At 36.8% G+C, this 16,383-nt stretch overlaps 1 protein-coding gene and 1 long non-coding RNA gene across 2 annotated transcripts in view; both read right to left on the bottom strand.

Annotated features, from left to right (window-relative positions):
* LOC129718848 (uncharacterized) overlaps positions 1 to 16,383 on the bottom strand; it is a 230,310-nt gene that overhangs the window by 76,867 nt on the left and 137,060 nt on the right. The gene's annotated exons all lie outside the window — the stretch shown is intronic.
* Positions 5,220 to 9,046, bottom strand: LOC129718850 (uncharacterized). The gene is made up of 3 exons (XR_008727062.1): positions 8,342 to 9,046; positions 7,332 to 7,508; positions 5,220 to 7,269 (listed from the first exon to the last, which is right to left on the bottom strand). It is a non-coding gene; the product is annotated as an uncharacterized LOC129718850 (long non-coding RNA).

The raw sequence follows: 16,383 nt of genomic DNA on the forward strand, positions 1-16,383 counted from the left end.
CTACATTGAAACGACATCAAATACAAAATAATCACAAAGTAGGACTAAGCCCAGAGGCAAATTCTCCGAAGCATCATTCAAGTTGTTTATGTACAGTTCATATTCATGGGAAGATTAATTGTTATTCAATTTTTGATAAGTCTCAGTCTTTTCAGATGTTTTTTAATTTCGTCGACAATTTTGTGCACCTTCCGAATCATTTAGGTGCGAGGATCTTTATGATCTTGCATTACGGGCTCCTAATCTTCCATAAGATAAGATTGGACCAAAAAGTAGCAGAAAGCCTATAATTTAAGGCCATAAACCTCCAAAAGATCTCATCATGACAACTTAAAGCGTCAAATTTTGAACACCCGAAGTGGGTTGCAGTCAAAGCATGCGTCCCCATTCGAGGTTAGATCTCCTAGTCTCAACTAAATTCTGCAACATCTGCTGTCTTCAACAACAATAGCATGCTGCAGCAAACGAAACCGTCCGCGATCGCGATCTTTGCACGTTCAACAACCCACAGCGGAGCTGGAACATCCCGACTTCATACCCCATTGTTCCATTGAGGAGGGAAAATCGAATCGATCCCTGGCTGCTTTGCAACCACGACAGCTCTATTCTTTGAAGCTGACTAGATCAGATCAAAGTAGCAGCAGGGAAAAAAACGAAAACACACACAAACACAACGGATCATGTGCTGCAGCATCCATCAGTCAGTTGGTCCGTTTGTCTAGTTCCCGAGGGGGAGGATCAACGAGAGGAGGGGTAAACGTTTAACAGTTATATTACATGCGATAAATTTTACTCTCTTTCTACCAACGTCAGCAGCCTAGCAACCTATGCGCAAAGAAGATCTTACTTGCACTGCGCTGTGCGCGCGCACCGCAACTCCGTCGAACGAGAGTTCGATGGCCTCCTCGCTACTCCCCCGTGTGGATATTGGAGCGATATGTTCGAATCTGGAGTCTCTCGAACAATTGATTTTGTTTTTTTTTTCAGTACTTTCCGGCAAACGTTCCGTGCTTTGTTCGACAGCAGTATAAAGGAGATAACTTCTTTTTTCCTTAGTCGCTCAACGGACGCCAATAGGAGAGCGAGATTTACGAGCTCCCACAGTGCGGCTGCTGCTGCTCGTGTGAATTTCGATCGATTCTCAAGTGATCGGTTTTTTTCCTCCGGCCTCTTTTGCTTCGAGTGTGTGGTGAATAGAATGCCACCTGTCTGTGGTTTTTCTAACTAAAATGCAAAGCGCGCACACCTTCTGCTGCTGATTCAATTAACCTCGAACTTATGTGGATAGCTACGAGAGGACAACGAGTTTTATGCAAATGTCTTAACGACACATTCGACAACTGCTACGGGAAAGATGATGTCACTTTTTAACGAAGGTTTCCACCGTTTACTTCGTAAAAGTCGTTCTAGGTACCATAGCCGTGCGCAAGGAAGAGGAGCGAAGGGGTTATAGAGTTATAATTACTAAATAACCTGTGTGTAAACAATCGGAGTCTGTTTACGTCTAGTGTTCAAAACAAATATCAGAGTAGTGAAGATCGATGTGCATTTATATTATGAGACCAACTTCAAATCGTTTAGTTAAAGTTATTAAGAACCTGAAAAATGTCAGGAAGTTTCGAATAGTTATTGATAGTTCAAGTTTAGTTTTGTATTTTTTTTTTAAAGGTCCATTGATTACCTTCATTTTAACCGAAAAAAAAAATCATAATCTGTCAAACGACCCAAAAGGTACAAATGTTCAAAAATTGTTTTTTTTTTCAAAATCGAGTCTCTTTATTTCAGTAAGTGTTAACCTTAAGCCCGAACAAAAACGTAAGGGTCTATAATTTTTCGATAAGAGACAACTACACCAATTTTGAGCAGGCCGAAGCTAAAAAACGGATAGAAATTTTTTTTATTATTTGTCGTTTTCATTGTTTCACATTTTTATTTTTTTCTTTTTGTTATAGATATTTCAGTTGATTGACTCAATCTTTCGATCGTTGTTGAATTTTTCTCTATACTTTTTGAATCATTGATAATTCTTATAAAGTATTCCTAACTCACTTTTAATTTATATTAATTCATAATAAAATTGCGTGATTTTATTAATACATGTTTTTTTTAACTTTATATTTCAAAAAAATTTGGAAGGCTTTAATCGATTAGATTCGTATTTCGACGCTTACTTACCACTGGACTGATGGAAAAAATAGCGAAAGTCTCAATTTACTACATCTGAGCAGGTAAACGAATGAGACGAATTTCAAATTAGGTAGCAGAATGTGCCTTGTCGGGGAATCTCAGGTAGAACTTTAAAAGGCTATGAGAAGTGACTACCCCCATCTTTGTTGAGGACGGTAGCTAGGTTTTGTTTGAAAACTCTTCTGCGACGTCTAATTTTCAAGGAGATATAACGAATGAAACTAGGCTAATATTGTTGGTAGTCGTAGCGTGATTTTCATGGAAAATGTGTTCGGCTATTTTGGATCTAACATGGTGAGTTGTACCCTTTTTCGTGTCTCTTGGAAAGCGACGCAGTTACTCGACTCGACTCGACTTTGCATGGAAGACAATTATTTTTCGTTTTGTGAAAAAAATTACAAACAAACGAAAGGGGTACCGATGGGCAATCCTCTTCGTTTTTTCATTGGTGAACTTTTTTGGCATATTTGGAAAATAAACTGAAGAAAAAGACTTTCATGACTTTTTGATTAAATTTAAATTACATTTTCATGATGTTTCGATGACTTTTAAACAACTTTGTGATGTACACTAATGTCGCTTTTTACGCGTTTTTTACGCGAATTCCGGAATTTACGCGGTATTTTTTTTTGTGCGGATTTCGGTTTCCCTTCACTCGGAATGCAGAATTAAAGCTGGTTTTTTTACGCGGATTCCGGAATTTACGCGTTTTTTTTTACGCGGCAGGTATCTCCCGCGTAAAAAGCGACTTTAGTGTATTTTAGATGAATTTATGATAATTTTTTGAAGATTTTAAGATAACTTTTAGATTATTTTTTGACGATTTTTTCATGACATGCAGATGATTTTTTTTGGTCATGTTTGAGCTTGTGCTTGGCTTTTTTGTACCAATTTTGACTCATTTTTCACTCAGTTTTGGATCATTTTTAAGTTAGTTTCGATGCCTTTTGGGTTAGCTCGTATAATTCTGTAACAGTGTGTTTTATTCATGATGTTTTTTTAGTTTTATATTCTTTTTGAAACATTTTTAATATTTTTTTCTTCAAGTTCGTGTTATTCTTGAATTCTGTTTAGGTTGTTTCTAGAGAATTTTTTTTATTCCTACCATTTTTGGATTCTCATTATTTATGTAATTTTTATAATTTTTTACTATCTTTCAATACTTCTATATTATTTCATGAGTTACACCAAGTGTAGAGCTTATTTGAGCAGATTTTCAATATTTTTTTGACATAGCATACATAATATTTTCCTATATTTTGGACTGTTCCACTACTTTAATTACTTTTGGATAATTTTCTAGTAACTTTTTGTGACTTTTCGATAAATTTCGGCAGATTTTTTGATAAAATATTTAAGTCTTCCCGATGCTACTTTGGAGACCTCTTTCCGGACTTTTTGATAAATGATAGTTGATTTCTTGATAATTTTTTGACGTTTTAATATTTTTATATGAGTTTGCAATAGCAATAGCTTCCTAACGGATTAATAATGGTTTTCTGACGATTTTTACGGCGTTTTAGGAGTCTTTTTTTAGTTATTTTGAACTATTTTTGCGGTATTTATTCCTGGGTCATTTTCAGAAGAGTTTTAGACCATTTACATATCAATTTCATGTAATTCAATACTATTTTTGTAACATTCGAGCTTCTTTAGACTATTTTAGGAGCATTTTCGATTTATTTCTGAGGTGTTATTGTTGAGCTTTATTGTGTCATTTTTGGGCTAATTTTGATTCAGTTTTCAATCGGGTTCGAATCATTTCTAAGTTAGATATGAATGACTGTTAGGTCATTTCAGGGTTTCTTATTTTTTTATGTATTTGTAATGTATGAATTAGAAATAACTAACTAAATAAGCGCCTAGTAGAATAAATCGAGATTCATGTAGAGCTTCAAAAGTTCCCACATTGAAACTTGCATGAAAGCTTGTATGAATAGTAGAATTGGCAAATAGCACTGCTGTCTCCACTGTAGAAGATGCAAATCAAATGAGTTAAAAGTCTGGAAATAATAATAGAATAAATAAGATTCTAATATTATTTTGAGGCGGTGCTAACCGAATGGAAAAAGACTAAAGGATCTTTGGAAGTTCGGTAAAGCTGCAACTGTCTTCTATTCACATATCACAGATCTAGAAATAGGTTCCCCACACAAACTCTCCGAGGCCACTTTTTGACGAATTTTTCATAATATTTAGACGACTTTTTGATGAATTCTTTGAGTTTTTCTCAATGATTTGTTGACAAATTTCGTAAACTTTTGTATGGCATTCAAATGATATTTTGATGACTTCTCAAGTTTTTATCAAAGATCTGAAGAATTTGTAATGATTTTGTTACAAAAGTTATTTTCGACTGGAATTGATGTTTAATACAAGGGGTTTTGGTATATCGGTAAGCGAAGCAAAAAAGACAAAGCCTTGGTGCTACATTCCGATTCGGAACTCGACCTTCTGTTTATTATACACAGAATTCGCAGCGCCAACTGTCCTAACATCGTACCTCGAAACCAGCTGGAAGGGCTTGGTATATCGGTATGATGCTTTGCACATCACCGACGTTTCGGTCCTTTTTTATGACCATCCCCAGGCCCTACAATATACTAAACATTTCACGTTATAAAACTGATCAGTCCGTTCCGGTTGTTTTGGGTACATAAAATGCATGAAAAATGCCTACTAGAACTGCCTATCTCTGAACAAACACTGAAACACAGAAAAAAACTGAAGACTTATACTAAATAGATAGAAAAGCCTAAATGCTTTGAATGGAATCATCTGCTACTTTCGCGCCGCTCTGATGTCGACAGGCTGCTTGAAAACGCTCTGCTCTCAGGTTCCTTACACTCGTTAGTAGGTGGCTGCATACAGGGTCGGATTCAGGATTGAGGGGGCCCAGGGCCTTTTTCCAGTTATTAAAATTTCAATATAAGTAAAAGAAAGGGTAAAGAAGGATTGTGTTAGTTTTAGATTTTTTTTGTATTCTAACTTTTGGTATTCAGTCATAACTTTTGTGGGACCCCTAAAGTGTGGGAGCCCGGGGACCATGACCTCCACGTAAATCTGGCTGTGGATGTTTGTAATGACTCACCAATGAATTTTTGATGAGATTTTAGGACGCGGTTGGATGAAGTAGGCCTTCCCATTTGAGCGTTTCTATATAAGTTTTGATGACTTTTTAAAGCCGAGCGTTGTCATGCAGTAAAATCATGTTTTCGAGCCTCTACTCGTACTACTACTTTAGAGAAGTGATGTCTTCAGCAAAGTCGTTAGCACAAAAACTTTGTCGAAGACACTTTACTTTTAAGTCTTTTTGTCTTGGAGATATACGGTTTATAGCAAACTAATACTCAAAAGCCATCACACCAGTCTCGTAGCGCCAACAAATGAAAATGTTTTACTTGTTTTTATGTGAACTTCAAATATAAGAATTCAAATTAAAAATCTGAAAGTTTCTTAAGATTGCTGTAACTCGAGTTTTTGCATAATACCCTACGTAATAGGTGTTTCTCGAATAAAATTTTCTTAACAACACGATGCAATTAGCGAATTCGAGATCAAAATATTCTTATTGGCCGAAAAATGCATTTTAAAATTTAAACTGTAAAAAACATATCTGGCAACACTGCCGGTCAAAATTGTTGTTTTTTTTTTTGTATTTTTGAATAATTTTCTTCAAATTTCATTACTCAGAACTCCATAATCAAGCCAGTTTTAGAGATATTAGCAGAATAATAACAAGAAATGCTATAACTCAAATTTTGCTCATAAACCTCGGAGTGATAAGTGGTTTTTATGTGAAATTTTCTCAGGAATACGATTAAATTGTGTAATTTGAAATCAAAATACACTCATTTAGCGAGAAATGCAATTTTATTTTTAAAGTGCATTTACAAGATATCTGGCAACACTGTCGCTTAAAATTGATATTGTTTTGGAACCGTCAACACATTTTTCTTCAAAATCCATGTATCAATTTACTCCTAGACATCATGCTTTTAAAGCTATAATTGAAAGGAAACAAGACTTTTTTAAGACAAATTGCACTTTTTTGAAAAAAGAGAAGGGTCTCACGGGGCGAGGGGTGGACCGATCATAAAATAAATGTTTTTTAATGTTTAGAAATTTTTATTACATTTACATCATTTTCGGTCAATGTTGGGGTCATTTCAAGATTATTTTACGTAAGTATAGAGTAGCTTAAGACCATCTTTTAGAAATTTTCAGCCCATTTTTATAATATTGAAATAAAATAAAAAGGTTGAAATTGGATGCGTCTCCATTCTGGAATCATTGAAATTGGTTACCGTACTGCTCCTAATATAAATGTTGAATGGAGGTAACAATATCTGTTGTTCAGAAATGAATCCAACTTAACATTAAACAAAGACCAACCTTAACATTTTTTCTTTTGAGCTTGTTTTTTTGTTAGATGTCGATGATTGTCTCAAGCTTGAAATGAAGGGATCTGTATACAGCAATTTTCTTTGAGGTAGGTCTGCGTTGGTGGTAATTCGCGATATTCTACGAATGTGATCCAAGCGGAAGTTTTTAATATTTTTGTTCTTTGATTTTACTGCTACTTCTAAAAGTTCACCAATTGAAACCAGTGCTTTAATCGATAACTAAATCACCGCGTGGGAGCACTTTGAATACCGAAGACGGTCTACCAACATTCGAGCAGTAGTTATTGCGTATTCTTTAAACGTATTTATTTCACATACTTATGATAAGCTTTGCAGAATAGTTCTGCTTAAGGCCTGTAATCTTTGAAAAATTTTAAAAACAATCTGGTAGAATTTCCATCATTCGATGTACCGCTGCTACTACATTAAGGTTTATAAACAATTGACTCTAACCATTCCTGACTGAATGGCCATTTTTCTGGTTGCCCTCTTCATTGACCGTGCTGGCTATTTTTGAATATCTATACGATACGATATATGGAGTAGATACTCGAAGAATCTGATCCACGAATAAAGTGGTGATAAACCAAACTCGAAGCCTTTGTCGTTCACAGGTTTTTACAAGCTCTTCTCCGTGTTATCCATTTCAATTGGATTCGCTTCACATAGATAGCACCTAATAAACATATACATACAAGATTATTTCATTTAATATGATCAGAAATTGATAAAGAATACCTGCATGAGAAAGTCTTGCAAAGCGCACTGTATCTTTTTCCGTCAATCATCGTTAACTGTAGGTAGTGTTTGTATAATTTGGAATACGTCACTTTTCGTATTAACAGCTAATGGTATTAGAGATTCAGTTTGGTCCAGGATATATAGTTTTCGTCGGATTTTGAGCTCCTCAGTCTCCTATGCAAATTGTAATCGAATAGAATGGTAGAATCTGATAGTTGAAGAAGTAGCATTTTTCCAAATAATTTTATCACCCACCAAAAAACGAAGCGGTACATACGAAGTAATAAGAATAGTACATTTCCCCCAAAACAAAAACCCTAAGCACAGCTCTGATTTGTCCCGTATTTGTTTTCTCGACCAACTCTAGGCGCTGATTGAAACAAGGCCCAAGGTCAAACAAGGGGCCGATTGTTTGCTCATCTCTAACTACGCCGTCGAAATGTTTTGATCCAGAATCCAGAGTGAGAGTGGGTCAAATTGCACGGTGGAACACCGATGAAGATGAGAGGAGTGATGACTAGGGGCAGGAGAACCGTTCGAAAATGCCATGACATGCGCACAGCGCACTTGACAATTAGCAATACTGCTCTGCGTGCGATCCGCCTCGGTAGCAAAAAGAACAATAAACATAAGTTTTTTTTTCCTTGCTTTGTCAGGCAAGCGAGTCTTCTTAATGGAGGATAAGAGCGAAAACAGTCGATAAGGATGCTTTTTCCGCCTGTTGGCTATTGGCAACGAGCCGGGCATTGGAAGGGAAAAATTGTTGAAACCTACTTGGCAACAGTTCAAAGGCACTGCTGGGGGATGGAAATGGCTCTTTGTTTACATTCTGCGCCTGCAAGCTAGGCAGTATGAAGTACAGTCGCCGTCGCCGCCGCCTGTTTCTTCGTGACAGTTCCATCAATGACCTTGAGAAAGTAAACAGCCGCGCAGTCTGCTGCAGTAGCCTGCTACGCTCGGTAAAATTAGATTTTCACCGAATGCTTCACAAAAAAACAGATACCTACCGTTATCTGCGCACCAGCTGCAGTTCAAGTACCTATTTATTTGAATTGCAAAACTTATCGCTGGGTTTGTGTTTTCACTTGACGCACATCAACTTGTAGTTTGCTGGAAACTCAGTTTTCACAGAACAGTTCCCTTCCGAAACGCAATAGCGATCACCGAAAAAAATAACACAACTAAAAACACTTTTACTTTCGTCTGATCAAAAACCTACTGGCTGGTTACTCCCAGTTGCTTCTGCTTTCTTCCCTTTCACTCACTCGCACACCGTTGCTTGTTCGCTCCTCGCGCAATGATAGTGCGAAACTGGCAAAGTTTTCCGACCCACCAAAACCTGGATTCTACCGACCGATGATCACTTTTCACCCCACGGTTCGAAATCAACAACTTTTAACCACCTTCCAGCACTAACTAGTGCACTGATCTCCAATCTGATTTGCTCTGAAAAGCGATGGCCATTAATTTCGGCTCCAAGACTGACCAACCGATACAGTTAACCTGATCCAGCTCTTCTCGCTGATGAAGAACGTTCCTTCCACAGACGGGCTAGAGTCTGACTGCTGACTAACTCTGACTGCTGGCGACTCTCGCAGCGGGTTCGGCTCTCACTCACTCGTACCAAAGCGCGGCTGCGGCCATTGGAAGAAACAAAATAACGAGAAAAAAAACATGCGCGCCGCTTTGCTTTGCTGACTGAATGCACGTCGTAAATTCTGAAACCTCCGGCGGTGCTGGATTTCTAACTAAAAACTGCATAATTATATGTGTTGGTAGAGCAAATGCAACGCTCACCGAATCTCTTCGATTCTCATTATTCCCGCACCCAGCATTGGGTTCTCTCTTTCTATCGTGCGCGCACTAACACCGCCAAAGGCGGGCGGTTGTTGTTCGCTCCTGGAGCGAACTTTTTGTGGAGACTCTACTCGCAAGTGTGCACGCACCCGCTTCGGGTGGGAGCTTGTGGAGACTTTTATGGTGAAAATTGATCAAACAAATCTGGTCGCGGTGTTTCGCTGGTTGGGTTTAATTGGAAAAAAAAATTGTTGTGAATCAGTCGTCACAAAATAATCAAGAATTGCCGAAAACTCTACAATTAATAAAAAAAATTCTATACATTGAAAGTTAAGTTGTGATGTCTAGAAATTGCCACACAACTCAAAAGTGTTTACTTGTTAAAATTTTGTACTAAAGTCGTCAGATGCCTATTCAATAACCATGAGAAAGTTATCAAACAATTATTTGAGCATTCATCAGAAAGTTATCACAAGAACCCCAAAAGTCGAAGCACAGTTTTGAGATAATTTTTAAATAACATCAGAAAATCATCAAAAAAAATAGTTCGAAAGTTAAAGTGAAAAAAAAAACAAGAAGTGTCAAAAGTTGTCATCAATAATCAAAGAGAAGTTTCAGAGTTTTCAAATATAGAAGATGGAATCATCGAAATGAGAGAAATGCCTGAAAACACGATGAAACATTGTCAAAATGTTTATGAAAAGTCGCTGAAAAGTTGCAAAAAAAAACCCATTGTCAACATTAGTTACAACTGAGCGCTCGATAATCGAAGAAGCTGTTACACAATTTAAACAGTTATCAAATAATCAAACTAAAGTTGTCAAAAAACTGTCATGAAACCATTAACACGCTATAAGAACAAAAACAATTCAAAAGTTCGTCGAAAAAGAAGTTGTGATAAAACTTCTTCGACCTTTGAACTTTGCCTTTCTCAGGAAAAATAAAGGAGTGGTTTATAAGAACTGTCAAAATGATGTTCACAATCAGTTAAATACTCATTAAAAACGTCAGCAAAAAATAAAAATTTCATTCAAAACATTATATTAATTTTGAGTTGAAGTTAAAATACGTTTAAAAACTTATTGAAAAGTCGTCAAAAATTGATATGTATTTCTCAATAACGGTAACAAATCGTGAATTGATGAAAGATATCGAAAATCCGTAATGCGTTATGAAAAACTATTCAAAAAATGAAGAGAAATCTATCATCCCTTTAAAAATGATAAAGAGCTCGCTGATCGTGAAAAAGTTATTGACAAAGAATTTTTAAAATAGTTCCATCGACAGTAACTATTCAAAAATTTTCCGAAAGTAGCCGAATACCCATGAAAAACACAGAATCGTCATTGTCCAAAACTTATGCAAATTTTACCATCAAATCGTTAGGATGTCATCTAAATAATGCTTAACTTTGAACAAATCGTAACAAAAAGCTGAAAAGTCGGTAGAAAAAAACAGCAGAAGAAATCAATGATATTTTTTAAAAGTCGCAAAATGCCAAAGTTGTAAAAAACACAAAAAATATCGAACACTTACAGTAAAAAGCTGGTCGAATTGTGGTAAACAACTTTCTCATTCTTATTCCTACTCATATTTCTATTTGTTTCTTTTTCTGTTACTATTCCTATTTCTATTTCTATTCCTTTTTTTATTCCTATTTTTATTCCTATTTCTATTCCTGTTCCTATTCCTGTTCTTATTGATGTTCTTGTTCTTGTTCTTGTTCTTGTTCTTGTTCTCGTTTTCGTTTTCGTTTTCGTTTTCGTTTTCGTTTTCGTTTTCGTTTTCGTTTTCGTTTTCGTTTTCGTTTTCGTTTTCGTTTTCGTTTTCGTTTTCGTTTTCGTTTTCGTTTTCGTTTTCGTTTTCGTTTTCGTTTTCGTTTTCGTTTTCGTTTTCGTTTTCGTTTTCGTTCTCGTTCTCGTTCTCGTTCTCGTTCTCGTTCTCGTTCTCGTTCTCGTTCTCGTTCTCGTTCTCGTTCTCGTTCTCGTTCTCGTTCTCGTTCTCGTTCTCGTTCTCGTTCTCGTTCTCGTTCTCGTTCTCGTTCTCGTTCTCGTTCTCGTTCTCGTTCTCGTTCTCGTTCTCGTTCTCGTTCTCGTTCTCGTTCTCGTTCTCGTTCTCGTTCTCGTTCTCGTTCTCGTTCTCGTTCTCGTTCTCGTTCTCGTTCTCGTTCTCGTTCTCGTTCTCGTTCTCGTTCTCGTTCTCGTTCTCGTTCTCGTTCTCGTTCTCGTTCTCGTTCTCGTTCTCGTTCTCGTTCTCGTTCTCGTTCTCGTTCTCGTTCTCGTTCTCGTTCTCGTTCTCGTTCTCGTTCTCGTTCTCGTTCTCGTTCTCGTTCTCGTTCTCGTTCTCGTTCTCGTTCTCGTTCTCGTTCTCGTTCTCGTTCTCGTTCTCGTTCTCGTTCTCGTTCTCGTTCTCGTTCTCGTTCTCGTTCTCGTTCTCGTTCTCGTTCTCGTTCTCGTTCTCGTTCTCGTTCTCGTTCTCGTTCTCGTTCTCGTTCTCGTTCTCGTTCTCGTTCTCGTTCTCGTTCTCGTTCTCGTTCTCGTTCTCGTTCTCGTTCTCGTTCTCGTTCTCGTTCTCGTTCTCGTTCTCGTTCTCGTTCTCGTTCTCGTTCTCGTTCTCGTTCTCGTTCTCGTTCTCGTTCTCGTTCTCGTTCTCGTTCTCGTTCTCGTTCTCGTTCTCGTTCTCGTTCTCGTTCTCGTTCTCGTTCTCGTTCTCGTTCTCGTTCTCGTTCTCGTTCTCGTTCTCGTTCTCGTTCTCGTTCTCGTTCTCGTTCTCGTTCTCGTTCTCGTTCTCGTTCTCGTTCTCGTTCTCGTTCTCGTTCTCGTTCTCGTTCTCGTTCTCGTTCTCGTTCTCGTTCTCGTTCTCGTTCTCGTTCTCGTTCTCGTTCTCGTTCTCGTTCTCGTTCTCGTTCTCGTTCTCGTTCTCGTTCTCGTTCTCGTTCTCGTTCTCGTTCTCGTTCTCGTTCTCGTTCTCGTTCTCGTTCTCGTTCTCGTTCTCGTTCTCGTTCTCGTTCTCGTTCTCGTTCTCGTTCTCGTTCTCGTTCTCGTTCTTGTTCTTGTTCTTGTTCTTGTTCTTGTTCTTGTTCTTGTTCTTGTTCTTGTTCTTGTTCTTGTTCTTGTTCTTGTTCTTGTTCTTGTTCTTGTTCTTGTTCTTGTTCTTGTTCTTGTTCTTGTTCTTATTTTTGTTCTTGTTCTTGTTCTTGTTCTTGTTCTTGTTCTTGTTCTTGTTCTTGTTCTTGTTCTTGTTCTTGTTCTTGTTCTTGTTCTTGTTCTTGTTCTTGTTCTTGTTCTTGTTCTTGTTCTTGTTCTTGTTCTTGTTCTTGTTCTTGTTCTTGTTCTTGTTCTTGTTCTTGTTCTCAGTCTAAATATTTATCTTATTCTTATATTGATTATTACTAATATTATTAATATTCTTATTCCTATTAAAACAAGAATTTTTATTCTTATTCTTAAAAATCATTCAAGAAATTGTGGTAATGTTACTCCTCAGAGAAGTAAAAATACACATATTCTAAAAATATCTCTGGAAGGCTTGCAAAATGTCTCAAAGCGATTATGAAAACGTTTCAAAAATGTTGCAAAAATATTTCAAGACTCTTTCAAAAGTGCTCCACAAGAAGGTCTCAAAATTTTATTTATGTGGAACGTTTTAACACTGACTCAAAATGTCTCAATGTGTTAAACAAGTTCCAGAATAGGCTGAAAATTATGTTTAAAGAGATGCTGTAAAAATTCCAAGACAAAAATATGTTAGAAAAGTTAAATAAATGTCTCGAAACATGTCCTGAAGATTCTGAATAGTCTAAAAACGTGTAATTTAAATATTGCTAAAAAATCAACAAAAAACTATCAAAAAGTAACAATTCAAGAACTCGTTTAAGTCATAAAAAGGACTACAAAAATTGAAAATCATTTAACAGGGTTTGCAAAGTTGAAAGATGTTGGAAAGTTTATATACTTTTGTCGAAATACTAGGTACTAGGTAAATAACACCTCAATCCTAAAAAAAATTACATTCATCAAAAATCATTTGAAGTTCGTATTAAAATTACTGAATATATTGAGTTTGACGATCGCACATTTCGTAGTTGCTCCTCCGTGATGAAGGCTACTTGGGATTAATGTACAACTATTCAGAAGCTTCCGCTTCGTATAGATCGATAACGGCGCCGGCCACGTCCTTACGGTCATTAGGGTGAGGAAGTCGTATGGAAGGATATGTAACAGGGGGGCAGAAAATTTTCAAGTTGAAATTCCCTGATTTTCCCTGATATCCACTGAAATATCACATCAATTTCCCTGATGTTTTTAAGCATTCCGCACAAAAAAGTGCACCGTAGATTAACGCAACTCTGGAATCCCAGTGGAAAAAGTATTCAATCGGATATGAAACCGATTCGTAGAGGTTTCAAAATAGCTTTTTATGCTGAAAAAAATCAGTTTTTTCACTAAAGAGTGGTTTAAAAAAGAATCGCGCCATGGTTAAAAATTTTTCTATGAATGATTTTTTTGTTTTCCCTGATATTCCCTGATTTCCCTGAGCGAAAAATGAATTCCCCGACATTCCCTGATTTTCCAGGTTTTCGACACCCTGTGTAACAAAGGGAGTCGTTGTTTCCGGAGACCGAGTTTAATATTGCATTTCCACGACTGCGACGGAAAGGAAAGGTCTGTCTCGCCGTGGTAAATGACGGAAACGAGCAAAGTTTGCGCTCGAAGCTGCTCATTACGAAGACGACCGATCTTTCAACGTAATCCACGAAAGCCGTGTACTACCCGAAGATGAAAATGTTTAAATAGTTATCTATTACCAATCCTGAGTACTTTTTAGAAAGTAAACGCATTTCGATTAACTTGGTTCTTTGAAAGACTGACTGACTGAAACTGAACCTATCTCTGCATCTCCAAGACAGCGTCGGAAAGAAAGGTTCGTGCTACTAGGTCACCGTGGCAAGTGATGGAATCGAACAATGTTGCGTGCAAAGCTCGCTCATTGAGAAAACAAACCCGAGTATCCCTCGTATTAAAATTACTGAATAAATTGATGAGAAGCTATCAAACTTCGCAAGCCACCAGGATAGTATCATGTTTCCAGAAAATAAGCCGAAAAATATTTTACCAGTCATCAGAATATCTATAGAAGTGGTAGTAAAAAATTGACGTAATTGGCCCCTTGCATCGAAAGGCCCGAGGCACTTGCCCCTTTACTCCCCCCCCCCACTGCTTAAAAATTATCTCATTGTTTCAGAAAAGTCCTCAAAAGGTTTCAGGAATGTATATTGGAAACAATTCTGTCAGAAAAGTTCAAAAAATGTTCTAAAACATATTGTTATAACGTTCCTACAAAATACGTTTCAATAATATATTAAAAATGTCTCAAAAACGTTATGAAAATGTTTCGAAACTGTCCCAGACGAGTCGCAAAACAGCCTCGTTACCTAAATGTCGTAAAAATGTCTTTAAAATGTCTCAAAGATGTTTCAGAGATGTTCCAAAGCTGTTGCCAGTTTTATTTTTTAAATAAATTTCAAAGAATTTTTTAAAATATCATGTGTGCTGTTAAAGTACTTGATCAGTATTTCGCACTAAAAATCTCTTGAAAATGTTGCCATTAACAAGTTGAAAATCAAACGAAAAGTTTTTCGAAAGTTTATCAAAAAAGCCTTCAAAATATACAGCAGTTAAGAACATATTACAAGCTGCCAATTTATCGTTTAACTTACATAAAAAAGTCTCAAATATGACATCAAAAATTTCCTAATTGAAATGTTTCAAAGTCGATAAAAATATATCCAAAAAATCCTTAAAAGGTAGTGAAAAACTGAACAACATGTTGAAAAGTCGCCGAAACCTCTTTTAGAATTGTCAACAATCAACACATCGTTAAGAAATGACTCAAAATAACGATAAAATTTACAAAAGCAAACCCAACTCATTGAAAATCCATCCGAAAGTTTTAAAAACCATTGAAAAACATCATCGAAAACTCTCCATGAATTATCAGCAACAAATTGTTGGAAAATGGAAAGTGTTACGAAATATCAACGATTGTTAGAAAGTGTCATCGAATAGTCAATAAAAATGTTTATCATAGGGTTGTTATAAGTTTATTTGGTTCAATTTCATTCCAAAGGTCAAGGCTGTTGAAAAATCAACCAAACTGTGAAAAAGAGTATCGCGAACAAACTGTCAATTAGTCGTGGCATATAATTGAAAAAATCGTCGATGTAAAATAGTCACTAGACAGTCATAAAAGGTAATTAAAACATGATTAAGACGTCATACGAACGTTCCTGAAAATTAAAAAAAAAAACCTCGAAAGCGTCAAAAAATCAATTGGGAATTGATTTTAAATAGGAAATGATCAAAACATGTCTTAGTCATTGAAAAGTTGCTAACAGGTCGTCAGAAGGTTGAGAAATGGTCTTCGCTTAGTTCAATTTAGTTCTGGTTTTTACTTTTACTTATTCAAAAGAAAACTCTACAAAACATCAGTCCCGAAAGGGTTCTCCATCAGTTCATTCAATCAAACGGGGCTCTCTCACACTGCGATTCCTCAATGAACATTTTACTCTCTACCTCCTCGACAAGGGCACACGCTCTCACCAAATTTGTTTTTCTTCTCACGTCACGCAAGAGTGAAACAGAAAGAGCGCATGGAAGCAGCACGGCGACGTAACAGGAATCGCACGCGGAGAGGAATGATGCAAAATTGCCGACCGTTACCCTTGGAGATGTTCTCGAATCAATACAAACGATTATGTCATTTTTTTGCTACCCTTTTTTTTGTTATTTTTCTTCATCGTGAAATTTTCACTGGATGATTGTCATCTATGACTGTGCTTCAGCTCAATGGCTGAATGAACACAGCGCAAAAACAGCCAAGGCACCCGAACAGGATAATTAATGAAATTAACAGATGGTGCTTGCAAATATGGCAAAAGCAATACCCGACCCGAGAGAATGCTAAATCCAGCAGCTGCTGACGGTCCAGAATGAAATTCGATTTACCGTTCGTGCGCGCAGCGTTGTTTACGTATGGAAAATTTATCTACGCTTGAAGAGTTAGTGAGAGAGAGAGAAAGCAAGAAAAAAAGCGCTATTTTTGGCGATGACCGACCAGGCAAGCGGGATTTGCAAATCCCGATGCAATTTTTTGGCTTCCAAAGCCAAAATTGACCGGGTGATTGCTGTAAACATTCAACTCAGTAGAAAAAAATTGAAATGAAATCCAAGAAAAAAAAAGATGCTTTCGA

This window comes from Wyeomyia smithii, chromosome 1 (genome assembly GCF_029784165.1).
Source record: "Wyeomyia smithii strain HCP4-BCI-WySm-NY-G18 chromosome 1, ASM2978416v1, whole genome shotgun sequence".
In the NCBI taxonomy this organism is placed as follows: domain Eukaryota; kingdom Metazoa; phylum Arthropoda; class Insecta; order Diptera; family Culicidae; genus Wyeomyia; species Wyeomyia smithii.